This window comes from Schistocerca serialis, chromosome 2, assembly GCF_023864345.2.
Source record: "Schistocerca serialis cubense isolate TAMUIC-IGC-003099 chromosome 2, iqSchSeri2.2, whole genome shotgun sequence".
NCBI lineage: Eukaryota > Metazoa > Arthropoda > Insecta > Orthoptera > Acrididae > Schistocerca > Schistocerca serialis.
This window is the reverse complement of record NC_064639.1, coordinates 597,395,903-597,413,572: the sequence shown is the minus strand read 5'-3', so window position 1 is coordinate 597,413,572 and position 17,670 is coordinate 597,395,903. Positions and strand designations below refer to the sequence as shown.

Here is a 17,670-nt window from a genome sequence, read left to right as displayed (position 1 = left end):
TCCTAGCACTCGCCCCAGTTGTATAGCCGACTTTGCTAGCAATGGTTCACTGACAAATTATGCTCTCATTTGCCAAGACGATAGTTAGCATAGCCTTCAGCTACGTCATTTGCTACGACCTAGCAAGGTGCCATTATCATTTGCTATTTATCTTGTGATGCATATACCGTCAGACCGATGTTCACCAATTATGGATTAAAGTTAAGTATTCCAGAAGCTACGTACTTTTTTTACTAGACTCAACTCCTTTAACTGTTCCAGACCTCACGCCAGCCTGCGTGAGCTTAAACGCGTGCCCTTCGGCCTCCCTTCCTAGTGTATTGGCTGTCTTGCCAGTCCACAAAAGTATGAGCATGACTTTTGGGAAAGCGCCCCCCCCCCCCATATCTCTCTCTCACAAAAGTATGAGCATGACTTGTGGGAAAGCGCCCCCCCCCCCCCCCCATATCTCTCTCTCACAAAAGTATGAGCATGACTTTTGGGAAAGCACCCCCCCCCCCCCCCCCATATCTCTCTCTCACAAAAGTATGAGCATGACTTTTGGGAAAGCGCCCCCCCCCCCCCCCCCCATATCTCTCTCTCACAAAAGTATGAGCATGACTTTTGGGAAAGCGCCCCCCCCCCCCCCCCCCCATTTCTCTCTCTCTCTCTCTCTCTCTCTCTCTCTCTCTCTCTCTCTCTCTCTCTCTCCCCCCCCCCCCCTCTCTATCTATCTATCTATCTATCATCTTCAATAGTAGGTGAAAAGAGACAGTAGCCTTTTCAAAATGTCATGCACATAGAGATCAAGAAATGTTGTGCTCCCCCTGATCTTTGCAGCAAGAAATCCACTAAGATTTTATTGCATTGACACACCATGAAAACCATCGTAGACACTAATGATGTAGTGCTTGAAAAACCTTGGCTGCTAATCAAATTAGTAGATAGATAATAGCCTGTATATCTCACCAATTTCTTTATCTTGTAACAACTTTTAGTGTTCAGGCCCTCACAAGAAAAGATTTATTATTGCATTACAGTTGGCAAAAGTGAATTCAAAAGAATGCCGTCATGTAATACTTGTTTTCAATTCATTGCACAGATACAGTAATGTTCCTTCTGGATACCATTTTGAGGTGTCAACCCCCGAATATTATCATGGAATGGTCAAACAAAAAAATCATAACATGAAAATAAATATTTCTTACTTTATTTTAAACCAAATAGGAAAAAATCTACAGTGAGACATTGGAAGTATAATGCATCTTTGTTGGTGAGTAGGAATCCATCCTTTTCATATTTTTTTTAAAAGACAGAATAACTATGTATACCACTCTATTTATGTTATGCTTTAATATAAGCTTTCAGGTTTGTCAACAACCTTTCTTACATGTGTTTGGAAGAAATCAACTAAAATAACATTAAGAAAATAAATTAACACATGCTGGCCAATAAGAATGGATATGGAAATGCCCAGAGTTAAATTCACTCATATCTGAATTTTATTTTCAAAGGACATTTACAATATTTTCCACATACTAAACTAGCAATGCAAAGTAACTGTGATACATTAGTGATTCAATTTCTAAACATTATTTACAAATAATGATCATTCATGGTACAGATACTACATAATAACAAAATTTAAATGCCATAACATACTTTAATAGAATTACTTATTTGATATTGAATTTGTCAACTAACTTGTATAATTTTAATAATTTTAACTGTCAGAAATTATGATATATTTGAAATGCCTAGGTACAAATCAGTACATGTCATGACTAACAATGCGTATTCCTAATGTGTGTTGCATGAATCACTGCAGGTTTCCCTTTGTCTCTGGAGTAGCACCTGCCAAATTGTACTATACGTCACACAGCTTGAATTACTGCAGACAGCAACAGATGGGGAATGTGGTGTCTCACCGACATAACAAATAGATACTTAAAAAGATGACAGCAGTGAATCCTTTTGATCCTTGAATTCACTGGCAGTGTGCCACCACAAGGGTATGCAGTATTGCGTAGGGCGTGTTTCAGAGCCGGTGTTAAGGCTGGACCAACCATTGTGTGTGGTTTGGACTTAACACTTCTGAAAACACTACATGCAATAAAACAGCAAAATGTATTTATTACATGTGTGTGATTTTTTTTTTTTTTATCTTCTGCTGCCCCTGCTTCACCTTGTTTCTTTCAATATAAGAAAAAACAAACAAGTATAAACAAACGAAAAACGATTTAATTCTTTTCAACAATGTTGAGGAAATGGCATTTCTATTTAATAATTACTTATTACAAATAATATATGTGAAAAATTCTTAACACTTACATGTAATTCTTTTTAATTTTTCCTTTCTGCCAACATCAATTTAAATCTGCTACAAACAATTATTACTTTTACAGACAGAAACCAATGCAGTAGAAAAATATTGTTTCCGCAGTATCTGTCATTTCATTAGTTTCACCTTTATGAAATATTTAATTTCATCAGGAAAAACAAAAATTCATTTTCACTGTGGATGGAAAAACTTCAGTATGATGACAGTACCAATTAAATATCAGCTGTGCAAGATGATCCCTACAATTTGTACTTGCATTTTTTTCACTTTGAATAGCAAGTTTAATAAAGCTTGTAGATTTTTTAAGCTATCATCATCTTATCAGTCTTAAAGAAATAATCAGGTATAAATCTACATCTACCTGTCACCTATACTCTGCAAATAACTGAAACACGAGGCTGAGGATATTTCACATTGTACTAATTATAAAGGCTTCTTCTCATTCACTTCTCACTCAGGATTGCTTAAAAATCTCTATATGTGCTGTAATTCATCTGATTTATCCTATAGGAGCCATATGAAAGGGATTGAGTATATTGAGAAAGAAAAATTGCTACTCACCTTATAGCGGAGATGCTGAGTCGCAGCTAGGCACAGCAAAAAAAATATACATGCGCACACTCTGCGGCCTCTTGCAGCTGAAGCCACACTTCTGACTCCAGATACTAGAGACTGCAGTTTGTGCGTGCGTGTGTGTGTGTGTGTGTGTGTGTGTGTGTGTGTGTGTGTGTGTGTGTGTGTGTGTGTGTGCGCGCGCGTGCGTGCGTGCGTGGAGGGGGGACATGTGCGCAGGTCAATTATTTTCAACAAAGTCCTTGTTGTCCAAAAGCTTATGTTGTGACTGTCTTTCTGTTGTGCGTAACTGCGACGCAGCATCTCCACTATATGGTGAGTAGCAACTTTACTTTTCATAATATTGTTACATCCCATGCTGGATTTTCCATTGTTGGACTGAGTATATTGCTAGATTATTCTCTTAATGCTGGTTCATGTGACACTGCAAGTAGGTTTTTGCTGGCTAGTTGGTGTCTGACTTCAAATGTCTGGCAGTTTAGAGTTTTCAGCATTTCTGTTACTCTCCTGCATGGGTCAAACTAACCTGTGACCATTTGTGCTGTCCTTCGCATGCATTCAATGTCCCCCATTCATCCTATTTGGTATAGGCCCCAGACACTTGAGCAACATTCTACGATGGGTGACATGATTATTATAGTAAGCAAAGTAGCCTGATTACATTTTCCCAGCATCCTACCAATGAACTGAAGTCTACCACCTGCTTTATCTACAACTGAACACATGTGATCATTCCATTTCACATCCCTACATTCGTTTCACTGAAGTGTTTGTACGAGTTGACTCTCTGATATTTTAGGCATAGGATATGACACTTTTTTTTATTTTTTGAAGTGTCCAATAAATAATAGCTCACTGAGAAACAAGCTATCATTACAGTCTTGTGAACATGTCGTCGTTCATCAGCTAACATTTGTTGACAACTTTATAATAGGAGACATAACTCTCTTAAGAGACCAAGACTGGCATATCTGCCTTTCACAGATTCCTCAGTCAGTCATAAGACATCAGCAGAGCACCTGTTAACAATATACACTGCTTTCTCTTGTGAAGAAGTTTGTTTGATACTACCTGAAGTTGTGACTTTCACCGATCTTCAACCAAAATTCCTCTAACACAAGATAAATAGTTAATTCAGGATGAGGTTTATCGATTCACAGTAAGTCACATACGTGCTCAACAAGTCGTTGAGTGAGTGCCTGTCATGGTTTTTGGTGCCACCAAGATCCACCTAAAATTCTGCTCTCTGTACACTGGTTGGTCTCTCATCAGTTAACCATAGATCTAATAATTCATACTGTGGCTGAAAGTCTCTTTTTTGTAATACCACTCTGCTGTGATACTTCTGTATGATGATAATTTGTCTCAAAACACTGAAGAGATCATCTATGAACAAAGAAGGCTGATCCTTCCTTGGCCTCTACATTTACCAAATTTTATCACCGACTGAATGTGTGTGGAGATGAGATGGTTTATTCAGACTCATACACCAAGTGACATGACAAGAAGTTATCAGTGAAATGTGCACTCTCTTTGAAACAGTGTGACAGAATTTATTCCAGTCTATGACATGCAATACAAAGGCTTGTATGCCAGGAAATTGCCCTTGCTATTAATCTTGTGTTCAGCACAAGATAGTTTTATTATGTGGAAAATGCTGTTTATTTTGGACTAGGGTTAAGGTGTATGAACTTGTCACTTCCCATTATGATTATTTACAGGGAATTGAGGTTACAGTTCAATTATCCAATGTGAACAAAAAGTCATTTTTTCGAGCTGTGTGATGTTTCTTCACAAAACACCATTGTATTTGAAATTACACCATATGTATAAGAAGTGTGCTGTCTTGATTGGTTACTGGTGTGAGCTCTTTTGCTGATTGTCTTAATGAGGTCCAGCACACAAATATCTCGCAAAGGTGAAAACAATCTGGTATTAATCGGCATTGATTTCTGTAAATCTGAAATGACAATGATCAGATCAATATTTCAATCATCAACTCAATATTTCCACCACATCACTCTCAGTTAAAATGTATTCAAGTTTATAGAAATATTAAAGAGGGATGGCACTTTACAATAATCATGTTTCATCCTATAAATTTCCACAAAATTATGTACAAACAGATTTACGTTCATTGGCAAGTTGATGTGCCATACAACTCTTTCTTGTTACAGTTTAACACAGTACCAACATTGAGGTAAGTAAAACCAGAGTGTTACCTGAATATATACTAATGGAGAGAGGGGCTGACCACAGATCTGTGAAGAGACTATCACGAAATTCGTGTCAAACAGCGCAGGCAAATTTAAGAACACAACAGGTCATGACCTGGGCCACAAACCTCTCAGTAACCCAGGTCTGCAGTTAACATTTTTAAATATTTCATAGTAAATTGATAATGCAGCAAAGTATCCAAAGCCAAAATTAGCTTTAATGTCCCACAAACTACCATTTCAAGAGAGCACAGAGATTGGGCATGGTTATACAGTAGCACTTTTAATTGTTAATCAATTACAGTGTATTGCTCTGGATTCCGATAAAAGCATGTTTATTTGGCAAGACAAGTTGCAAATACTTTGTGTCACTGGTAAGGTACTAGAAAAATGCATTGAGTGTACAAAGGAGATTGCTTACAAAATACTTTTTTGACCCATCCTAGAATATTTCTCAAGTGTGTTGGACCATACCAAATAGGACTAACAGGAAATATTGAACATACAGAAAGAAGGGCAGCACAGGTTATCACAGGACAGGAGAGCATCACAGAGATGCTGAAAAACTGAACAGGCAGAAACTTGACAACAAATGACAACTACCCGGTGACAACTTGCATACGACAAAATTTTAAGAACCAGTGCCGACGAATATTGATATTTACACACACCCCCAATGTATCAGGCTCTTTGGGACCACAAAGTCAAGATTAGATTAATTAAAGCACACACAGAGGCATTCAAGCAATCATTCTGCCAAAGCTCCATAAGTGAATAGAACCAGAATTAACCTTAATACAGAGTGCAGTGGGAAGTACACCATGACATGTACTTCACAGTTAATATGGAGTAGTTTGATCACAAATTTTGTTGTTTTCTTTTTCAAATGCATCACACATTGATAACATTAAGTTCTATTTCTACTGCTAGACATGTGACCCTCCACAACTGATGTATGTCATAGCTGTGAAGTGTGTGAATGTGCCAGTTGGTTCCACAGAATTAACAGAGAATGTGTCTACTTTAGACATGACAGGAAGGCAGAAAGGAGATGATGTGTTTGGATGTGTCTATGAACACATGCTGAACAGAGTTGCCTGACTTACTGGAATGTGAATGCGGACTATCTGCCCTGTCTACCAGAATAATGTACCACTGGCAAGCTTGTAACATCACATAAACACAGTGGCTGGAACACATATACAACCAACAGAGAAGAGTGCCACACACTACCAGTGACAATCAGTTTCACACTTGACAGGAACTGCTCCTGCCAGTCAATACAGGTCTGTCTCACCATTTTCCAACTCAGCACTGCAAAGGGAACTGCATGCAGTGGGCATCTGTAGTCAGGTATCTCACAAAAAACCATTGCTTATGATAACAACACAGAGCTGCACATTATCAAAATGGGAGAAACAACACAGAGACTGGGCAGTAGCTGACTGAAGGTATGTAATGTGGTCCAACAGGTCATGATTTTGATTCTCATCATATGGTGCAAGGTGTCAATTGAACCAAAGGCCCAATGAGGCCTATAACTAAATGTGTGGAGTATATAGTGCAGGCCAGAAGTGGTCATGTGATAATTTGCAGATGTCACATACCATGACTGGCTCACTCATTCAGTTTACCTTGAAAATGAAGTAAGATGTGTGTTTCAACATTTTCGGTGACCAAGTGCTACACTTTATCCTACATGTTCGTGACGAGTATGTTGTGGACACTCGTGTCTTCCAAAATAAAAACTGCATTTATTGCACTGCATGCATACATGCTGTGTGACGAATAGTGTAGCACCCTGCATACCTTGAATGAACTTCATCTTATAGAGGTCCAGAACTATTTGGGACAACAGGTAAAATATAACTACACTCCTGGAAATTGAAATAAGAACACCGTGAATTCATTGTCCATGGAAGGGGAAACTTTATTGACACATTCCTGGAGTCAGATACATCACATGACCACACTGACAGAACCACAGGCACATAGACACAGGCAACAGAGCATGCACAATGTCGGCACTAGTACAGTGTATATCCACCTTTCGCAGCAATGCAGGCTGCTATTCTCCCATGGAGACGATCGTAGAGATTCTGGATGTAGTCCTGTGGAACGGCTTGCCATGCCATTTCCACCTGGCACCTCAGTTGGACCAGCGTTCGTGCTGGACGTGCAGACCGTGTGTGAGACGACGCGTCATCCAGTCCCAAACATGCTCAATGGGGGACAGATCCGGAGATCTTGCTGGCCAGGGTAGTTGACTTACACCTTCTAGGGCACGTTGGGTGGCACGGGATACATGCGGACGTGCATTGTCCTGTTGGAACAGCAAGTTCCCTTGCCGGTCTAGGAATGGTAGAACGATGGGCTCGATGACGGTTTGTATGTACCGTGCACTATTCAGTGTCCCCTCGACGATCACCAGTGGCGTACAGCCAGTGTAGGAGATCGCTCCCCACACCATGATGCCGGGTGTTGGCCCTGTGTGCCTCGGTCGTATGCAGTCCTGATTGTGGCGCTCACCTGCACGGCGCCAAACACGCATACGACCATCATTGGCACCAAGGCAGAAGCGACTCTCATCGCTGAAGACGACACGTCTCCATTCGTCCCTCCATTCACGCCTGTCGCGACACCACTGGAGGCGGGCTGCACGATGTTGGGGCGTGAGCGGAAGACGGCCTAACGGTGTGCGGGACCGTAGCCCAGCTTCATGGAGACGGTTGCGAATGGTCCTCGCCGATACCCCAGGAGCAACAGTGTCCCTAATTTGCTGGGAAGTGGCGGTGCGGTCCCCTACGGCACTGCGTAGGATCCTACGGTCTTGGCGTGCATCCGTGCGTCGCTGCGGTCCGGTCCCAGGTCGACGGGCACGTGCACCTTCCGCCGACCACTGGCGACAACATCGATGTACTGTGGAGACCTCACGCCCCACGTGTTGAGCAATTCGGCGGTACGTCCACCCGGCCTCCCGCATGCCCACTATACGCCCTCGCTCAAAGTCCGTCAACTGCACATACGGTTCACGTCCACGCTGTCGCGGCATGCTACCAGTGTTAAAGACTGCGATGGAGCTCCGTATGCCACGGCAAACTGGCTGACACTGACTGCGGCGGTGCACAAATGCTGCGCAGCTAGCGCCATCCGACGGCCAACACCGCGGTTCCTGGTGTGTACGCTGTGCCGTGCGTGTGATCATTGCTTGTACAGCCCTCTCGCAGTGTGCGGAGCAAATATGGTGGGTCTGACACACCGGTGTCAATGTGTTCTTTTTCCATTTCCAGGAGTGTATAAACATCCCTACAACTTATGCCTCTATGGGATCAAATCATCTGTTAATGACTTCAGCTGGATATGGAAGACATGAAGAAACTTGTGGACACACTTTCTCACTGTACTGAGTCCATTATCAAGGCCAGAGGTGGTGGTAGACAGTATTAGCATGATGGCTCCTGTGAGTGAAAAAACTCTTTATACTGTGAACTTATTTAAGCAAACAGATACAGTACCACAATACATGACATGAACTTCCAACAGTGTTAATTATTTACCAAGCAGTATTATTACACACAAATTTTGTTCACAATGTAGTACTAATTTTAAAAAAAGGTCTCTGTATTGTTTGCCAATGAGAGACGATGGCAGACACTTCAGAGCTTTCATTTCACCCCACATAAACAGCCTCCATATGAGAGTAACTCTGTTGCTTGCCTTTTGGGTGACTTTTTGATCAATGGGGTGCACATGATTTTCACCTGGCCTTGGTATCCTGTTGGCAAGCAGGAGGGATCATTTCATTTAGTTTTCAGTGCACTCTTATGCCACAATTGGTGATGACCAGTGTGTACAATGGTGCACCCATCCAAGTGACCTCTTACTATGCTTTGAGCATCCAATGGTAGTATCACTGCACCTGTGATCTGTGGTAACACTGTCTAGTGCTGTCTACTATATAAATTGAGTTGTCTGATTGTGTTTCTGTTCTTGTCTTTTTAACTTAACCAAAATATGACACACAGTTAAAATGTGTGCTTGTGCATTATGACTTCCTTCCACTGACCACTTCAATTTTATCTTTGCAGTCCAAAGTGCAGGTACTCATTCTGCAACCCTTTTCTAACTAGCCTATAATCACAAGTGCCAACCTTCTTTATACAAATTCAATATCCCACACAAATGTAATATGATACAGGTTCCACACAGTACTCTCATAAACAACATACAGATATTTTGTAAGCAGTCTTCCACAACAAGCTGAATTATTCTTGAATATCCAGCCAAGAAACTGAAACCCTCCATATTTCTTTTCTGAGAGATGTACCAGCCTGAAGTAAATGCTGTTATGGGTATTACTGCAGCTTTTATTGGGTGGTGTTTACTCACAGATAACCAAGACATTTGCTGTGAAAACTGCAACTAATCCTGTCTGCTCAAACATTAATACATGATCTGCACAGTGCTGCTCATATCAACCACTAGTAAGTCCAAAATTATCCCCATGTATGATGCTGTATCTGTATTAAAATGCTGTCCTTTCATATAAATAAGTCTGTGACCCTTTGCAAATCTTAGACATCCCCAACAAATCCAAGTGTTTCTATGAACATAATCTGAGGTAACAAATCTCATAATAATAATGTGGCTGATTGTCTGTATATGTTAAGGGCATACTACATGACATAGTTCACTGTACAAGGAAGAAATCCTACAACTCCCACTCCCAGACTCAACAAAAGGTTCATGAATGGGGTATCAACACTTCAGTATTTATACAGTCAAAACTGGATTCTAGATATTACATTCTACTATCTTGATGCCAAACCAAAATATGGAGGAATATTACATTTATTTTGTGCTTCCACTAGAGTCATACACACTTTCTCTTTCTGTAACTTTCCCCCACATTGGCGTCCAACATTTGTAAAAATGCTATTTAACCCTGTAAAGATTTCAGTAAACAGGTATCAGTGACACATAACTGAACCTGAAAAAGTTCTCAGGTTCATCTGGAAGTGTTTTGCGAAAGCAACAGAAAGCTGAGAACTAATTATTGGCTGGAATCAATTCTCTTTTTCATAGTGACGACATCTGTGACTATCACAACCACTTCCTTTATGAGAAATATTTTGTGAGCTGATTCTACAAACAACATGACAAAGGTTGCAATTCAACTACTGCATGACAGGTAAGTTACAGTGAAAGGAGCTTCAGCTCTGCAGTTCAAAGACCACTTGAGCATGTGGTGCATTGCACTGAAGTGCCTAACAAATAAAAAAGAAAAATAAAGGCTATAACAATGGTATACAGAAATGACGGCTCTTTTGATACTGTTTATCTACAAATACAGCACCAAGAGAAGACAAAAGTCTATGGACATTTGATTTACTGCCTTCCTGCTAAGGGTTGGAATTCGAAGTCACCTAAGAATGGTTTCTTATGATTCATCAATCAACCATGTAGAAAAGTAGCTGGAGTTCTTAGATATTTGCTTCCAGCATTTTTCATGGGCAGTGTTTGAAGTCAACATAGATAAAATTTGAAGAACAGTGTAGAAAATTAACAAATGTTGATCTGTGCAGGCAACTACTATCTTTTAGAAATGTTTCAGAGCTATTGCACTTCTATGTGCCCTCATAATTCAAATATCATTAATTTGAAATTTATGAATAAGGCTTTACTTTAAGCTTTCTGGCAGATTAAAACTGTGTAATGGACAAAGGCTTGAACTCTGAATCTTTGTCTTTCGTGGGCAGTGCTCTACCAACTCAGTTATGCAAGCATGACTCATGACCCGTCCTCTCAGCTTTACTTCTGCCGTACAGTTTTTCATGGCTTTAGTTGTTTGGCATGAATTACAGCACTTAAATATAACCTATTTTTCTGTATTTTCAACATAGTTTTGATTCCATCAATAAAGCTGTTTTCAGAGATGAGGTATTGAAGAAGTTGGAATCTGAGATAATTATTATTCAACTTTTATATGATGATTAAACATTTTAACTGCAATTAGTATCTTGGTTGGCTAGCAATTTGGCTACTGTGTGAAAGTATCACAACTCATTTGTAAAATAGTCTTTTCTATCAGTGAAAACAATTATGAGCAAGAGATTTACGGTATATTGATAATTTTTACTTTTTGACCATCTGACTACAACTGAATACAACACAATTTTCATACCATTCACATTTTGCCTTTATTCTCTGCAAGGCATCTTCAGTGGCAGGTTGCATGGACGATTTTTTGCATATTACATTTCCGTTCCTTTTTTGATGCCGTTCCTTCTCTTATAACTGCCACTTGGAGATTTTTCCACATTTCACAGCACTGGGAACTGAACATTTGTTTTATGCAGTGTTTCAGTTCCTAGTGCTGTGAAATGTGGAGAAAACCCCAAGTGGCAATTATAAGAAGAGGAATGGCACCAGAAATGAAACAGAAACATAATAAGTAGAAAATCGCCCACACAACCTGCCACTGAAGATGCCCTGCAGAGAATAAATGCAAAATACATATGGCATGAAAATTGTGTTTCATGCAGTTGTAGTCAGACAGTTGAAAAAGTAAAAATTATCAATATACCATTATATTACATGCATCTGAGGGAGACAGGACTACAAGAGTTGAAGATATGAGCAAGGGATACCTGCTGTCCTGGAGAGGGAGTGCACTACTGTAACCATAACAAATGAGATAATTTGGTGTGTAATATGACAGATCTTGGACTGACTGTCAGCATGACAGTACATCTGATCACAGGCAGATTACAGGTGCCTGACATATGAGTTTCTCCATCTCCCCCCAAGTTGTACTGGCAATGGGCTTTATACATGTCAGCATGTGAAGAGTGTACTTTAAACATCTGATTCAGGGAAAACCAGTCAGCTTGCATGGTCAACACCATGGGCTCTCATAGACTACTGTGGCTTTTGAAATAGGATATGTTTGCCTCTATGCAGCAAATCAATTACCCGTTCAATCCTGGATAACTAAAAATGGTGAGCAGCCATACCATCCACAAACATCTCCCAAATATGTGTAGAGAAGTCACCTCACATCACGATATTATGGTTGTGCCCAGTGTTGTCCGCTGTCAGAGGGGTAGGCCAGCAATACGAGAAAAGTGTATTGTTTGTATGTGCAGCACAAGAAATGGAGTCCTGCTCTCAAACTTTGGCTATCTCTCTGATTTTATCACAATTGGTGTAATGTTGCTTGTTCAGACCATATTATCAGCACCAACTGACTTTGCTCCAAAGTGTAGCACACTACAGTTACCACACAACACAATGTGCAGTGATACTATCATTGAATGCTCAAAGCATAATAAGAGGTCACTTGGGCAGGCGAACCATTGTACACACTGGTTATCTCCAATAGTAGCATAAGAGTGCACTGATAACTAAAGGCAATGATCCCTCCTGCTTGCCAACAGGACGCCAAGGGCAGGTGAAAATCATATGCACACCACTGATCAAAAAGTCATCAAACAGACAGGAGCTATCATGCTAATACTGTCTACCACACACCTGGCCTTGATACTGGACTCAGTACAGTGAGGAAGAGTGGCCACAAGTTTCTTCATTTCTTACATATCCAGCTGAAGTCTTTCACTGATGATTTGATCCCATAGACAGGTATTTTACCTGTTGTTTCAAATAGCCCTGGACCAGATTACGTGCCTTCAGTCAGCTACTGCCCAGTCTCTGTGTTGTTTCTCCCATTTTGTTTATGTCCAGCTCTGTGTTATCATAAGCAATGGTATTTTGGGAGGTATTCACCTACAGATGTCCACTGCATGCAGAGTCATTTGGAATGCTGACTAGGAAAACGGTTGAGTATGACTGACAGCAGCAGTTCCTGTCAAGTGTGAAACTGTCACTGATAAGAGTGTGGCACTCTTCTCTGTTCCCTCTTGGCTGGGATATTTGTTACAGCCACTGTGCTTATGTGGTGTTACAAGGCTGCCAGTGGTACATCATTCCTGGCAGACATGGCATAGTCCTCAATCACACTCCAGTAAGTCAGGCAACTCTGTTTAGCATGTGTTGATAGACACCCTGTCCAAACAAACCATATCCTTTCTGCCTTTCCATCATTTTTAAAGTCAAGCATTTCTCAATGTTAATTCTATAGAAGCTATTGGCACATACACACATTTTACACCCAAAATATATGTCAGCAGTAGAGCGACACATGACCACCAGGAACCAGTTCTATGCCCTCTGCAGTACTTCAAAGCAACCAGTTTGCTCTTTTAAGGGGGTGACTCATTTTGTCTAGTGAGCTTTTGGCTACTATATACTTTACGATACATTATACAATCACTAAAGAGCAGCCAAATCAGAAATACCTACCAACAGCTTGTAGGCACCAATCTTCGCCCCAATAATGGCAGACACACATAATGATCCAAATTTCAGAAGATACCAAATGTATTAGGGGGGCATCCTGATGTACTACTGTTACCCATTGCCCATAACTCAGAGAGATTAATCAGGACCGAGACTGACGTGTACACATCTCATTCAAAAACGTTCCGAATGCACTCAGTAAGTCAGATGATCTGCGAGGACTTCCAAGATCCTTGTGTCTTTGCCTCTTCCTCAAACTATGCACTAGCAATCGAACTGAACCGCCAATGAACATCAGTGTTCAGGCACCAGTGCTGAGCTCCACCTTTATGACATACAGTGAGCAGAAGTACACATATGAGACATTGGCTTCTGAACATCATTCTGAGGTGTTTGTTCTGGATGGTATGGCAGACCACTGACTTATTTTTGTCCTGCATTTAACTTGTAAGTGACATCCTGCACAGCCAACACTGTAAATGATATAATACAGGGAACTCTATGCTGACCCAATTGTCTACATGTTGTTACCTAAAGTAGTCCAAAATGGTCCAGTGAGAAGATACACCCTTGACATGATGCCACATGGGAAGTCCAGTTATCTGCATGACCCAGAAATGGAGTGCCCAATAGATCAGGCACACATGGGCAAATGTGGGAATGCCAGTTCTCTTACCCATTCCACCTATACTGTCATACCAGGTTGCCAGTACCAACTCTGATATCATCCCAGTCATCTGCAATAGTTTCGCACATATTTTTGTGCTATGAATAACTAATGTGTAAGTGTAAAATTTGAAGAAAAAGAAGCATTATTCAACAACATAATAACAAACGGAACCACACAAAATATTTTGTCCAGTATGTGGCAGGTTGTTTTGAGTGTAGTAACATGCTAAGACAAAGAATTTATAAAATAGCTACCAGCCAACAAAATTAAATTTGATGTAAATAATTTTACTGTCTACTGCAATTGCTGGTGCCTAATATTAAGATCATCATCAGATGGGACTGCAGATCACTTAAAAACATGACAAGGCACCAATGACAGTTCATTTTGTAGTGTCCTAGTGCTATTGAAACAATTCCATTTTTGCGATGCTTAGAACTGTAGCATCAAAATATGACGGTTCATCACATGGTCTTGTTGTTGTTCGCAGCAACAAAAAACGAACTACTTTTTTCCGGCTAAAATACTGAGTAGGAGATATGTGAATAGAACAGGAACACCATACAAAGTTTCTGAAGGTGAATAAATGGCTGTTCTTTATCCTATGCAAAGTAAACCAATTTTCTGACATTTGGATCACCAAGATAAAGAGTCGGAGTCAAAGCTGAAGTTGCTGAACACGTGACGACAATTTGTAGTAACGCTGGTTTTCAACCCACTTCTTATCAACAAGACAGCTTGTATATTTTGCAAAACTGCCTTTCCCTCCTCTTCTACTGTAACTGTCATAATTGCGCCCTGTCTAGTACACAACCGCACTAAGTACTTTTTCTCTAAAACTTAGTGATGATCCATTTGCAGATTACCAATCACTTATTTTACTTACAAGGGAACCTCCCCATCGCACCCCCCTCAGATTTATTTATAAGATGGCACAGTGGATAGGCCTTGAAAAACTGAACACAGATTAATTGAGAAAACAGGAAGAAGTTGTGTGGAACTGTGAAAAAATAAGCAAAATATACAAACTGAGTAGTTCACCGGAAGATATGCAACATCAAGGACACTGGGACCGCAGGAGCGCCGTGGTCTCGTGGAAACGTGAGCAGCTGCGGAACGAAAGGTCCTGGGTTCAAATCTTCCATCGAGTGAAAACTTTAATTTTTTATTTTCAGTTTATGTGACAAACGCTTATGTTTTCATCACTTTTTTGGGAGTGATCATCACATCCACAAGAAAACCTAAATCGGGCAAGGCAGAAGAATCTTTTTACCCATTCGCCAAGTGTACAAGTTAGGTGGGTCGACAACATATTCCTGTCATCTGACGCACATGCTGTCACGAGTGTCGTATAGAATATATCAGATGTGTTTTCCTGTGGAGGAATCGGTTGACCTATGACCTTGCGATCAAATGTTTTCGGTTCCGATTGGAGAGGCACGTCCTTTCGTCTTCTAATCGCACGGTTTTGCGATGCGGTCGCAAAACACAGACACTAAACGTATTACAGTGAACAGAGACGTCAATGAAGGAACGGACAGATGATAACTATACAAAAATAAAGAAAGTAAAATTTTCACTCGTGGGAAGACTTGAACCAAGGACCTCTCCTTCTGTAGCTGCTCACGCTACCACAGGACCACAGCGCTCGTGAGCTCACTTTTGCCTTGATGTTACCTATGTAGCCCATGGACTACTCAGTTTGCATCTTTTGCTTATTTTTTCCCAGTTCCACACAACTTCTTCCTGTTTTCTCAATCGATCTGTGTTCAGTTTATCAAGGCCTATCCACTGTGCCAAGTTATAACTAAATCTGAGGGGGGTGCGATGGGGAGGTTCCCTTGTTAGAAACAATCCCTTTCTTTGTCAAAGTATATGCTGCGTGGATAGTAGTGCAATGCCAGAGAAAGACAGGCTCAGGTTTAAATCCCAATCAGAGAAAGTTTTAATTTTTGACAAACTGAATTAAATTTCATTTGGCGTTTCCTCTGTTGACATATCTTGTCATCTTGGTTTTTCAGCAAAGAAAATTATTTTCATTTTGCTACTAGAGGATGGAAGGGCACTTATATATTAAAAAATAGTAACTGCCTCATTCTTTAACCATGTGGTACACCATTCGTGATTTGTCATTAATTAGGCACTTGCATCAGTTTCGATCTGAAATCATTGTCCTATATGACTCACACTGTTTTTATTATTTCATTATCAATAGGCGGTGATTTCCTTATCCACCATGTGTAACGTTTAAGAGTGAAGCTACAAAATGAGCGGTAACAAACGATGTGTCAGTGATTTTTCACTGACTTTTAACTCGGCGCATACACTCTAACACCCACACACGCACATGATACAATAAAACAGGTACTATCGGTAAATCAGAACTTCGTCTTTTAACGCTGAGGACATCGCTGCAAGTTGGTCTGGCCATACAATTAATGTGCACAGGTTGCGTATTCGTTTGAAATCCACAAGACACCGTCAGTGTTTCGGCCGGGGTAACTAGACATTGCAGAAGCAACATGGGTGCATCGCTTGACGACGACAGTACCTGTCAGTCATGTCCCGAGCGAGAGACCCAGGGTTGGGTGGCGCGCGCACATCGGCCTGCGGTTGTACCGGCTCCTCACGCGCCTGCTCCCCGCCGAGTACTGGCGCGGCTGGTGGCTACGCGCCGCTATTCCCGTCCTGGCGAGACACTGACCCGCGCGTGCCCTCGCCGCCGCTGCCACCGCCGCCATTCCACAGACACCTGACTGCCCCCTGCGTCTGCGGTAGCTTCTAGCTGGCGCTGCGCCACCACGTGCAAAGGGCGCGGAGACCGCCCGGCAGCACTCGCGCTCGTCTCGAAATGAAGCGTTCGCAAATCTGATTCCGCGGGGCACGAACTTTTGGAACAGACCAGTGTGGTTATTCGCTTGTCGCACAAGAGAGGTGAAATGAGGCGAGATTACGCAGGGCCAATTCCAATTCTCGTGCTGGATTACCAGTAGAAGACCTATACAGTGATCTTCATACACTCATACACAGAGATGGTGGAAGTTTCAATTATCACATCAAATAAATCAAGTTAGGACTATGAAAGCTGGTGACTGTGTTAGTTGTTCTCTTCTACATGTTGTCAGTCTGCAATGGAGACGTCTTATAAATCCAATATGAAATTTTCACTATGCAGCGGAGTGTGCATTGGTCTGAAACTTTCTGGCAGATTAAAACTGTGTGGACCGAGACTCGAACTCGAGACCTTTTCCTTTTGTGGGCAAGTGATCTCCGCAGTATTCTTTGTTCCATGAGTGCTAGTCCGTTAAGTTTCACAGGAGAACTTGGTGCAGTTTGGAAGGTAGGAGACGAGGTACTGGCAAAAGGACAGTTGTGAGGACGCGTCGTGAAACGTGCATGGGTAGCTCACTCGGCAAAGCACTTGCCCGCGAAAGGCAAACGTCCCGAGTTCGAGTCTCGGTCTGGCATACAGTTTAAACTGCCAGGAAGTTTGCTTATAAATCACTAGTGCGTCCCATCTCAGAATATTGTTG

The 17,670-nt window shown here is 41.3% G+C and overlaps 1 protein-coding gene across 6 annotated transcripts in view; it reads right to left on the bottom strand.

The window, feature by feature from the left end:
* LOC126457625 (glycerol kinase 2-like) overlaps positions 1-17,670 on the bottom strand; it is a 262,723-nt gene that overhangs the window by 66,439 nt on the left and 178,614 nt on the right. Inside the window, exon 1 of one of the 6 annotated variants that reach the window (XM_050094092.1) lies at positions 16,689-16,823. The exons of the other annotated variants lie outside the window; for them this stretch is intronic. The gene's annotated coding sequence lies outside the window, so the exon portion shown is untranslated. Of the gene's footprint in view, positions 1-16,688; positions 16,824-17,670 lie in introns of those variants that run through there. 6 annotated transcript variants of the gene reach the window in all.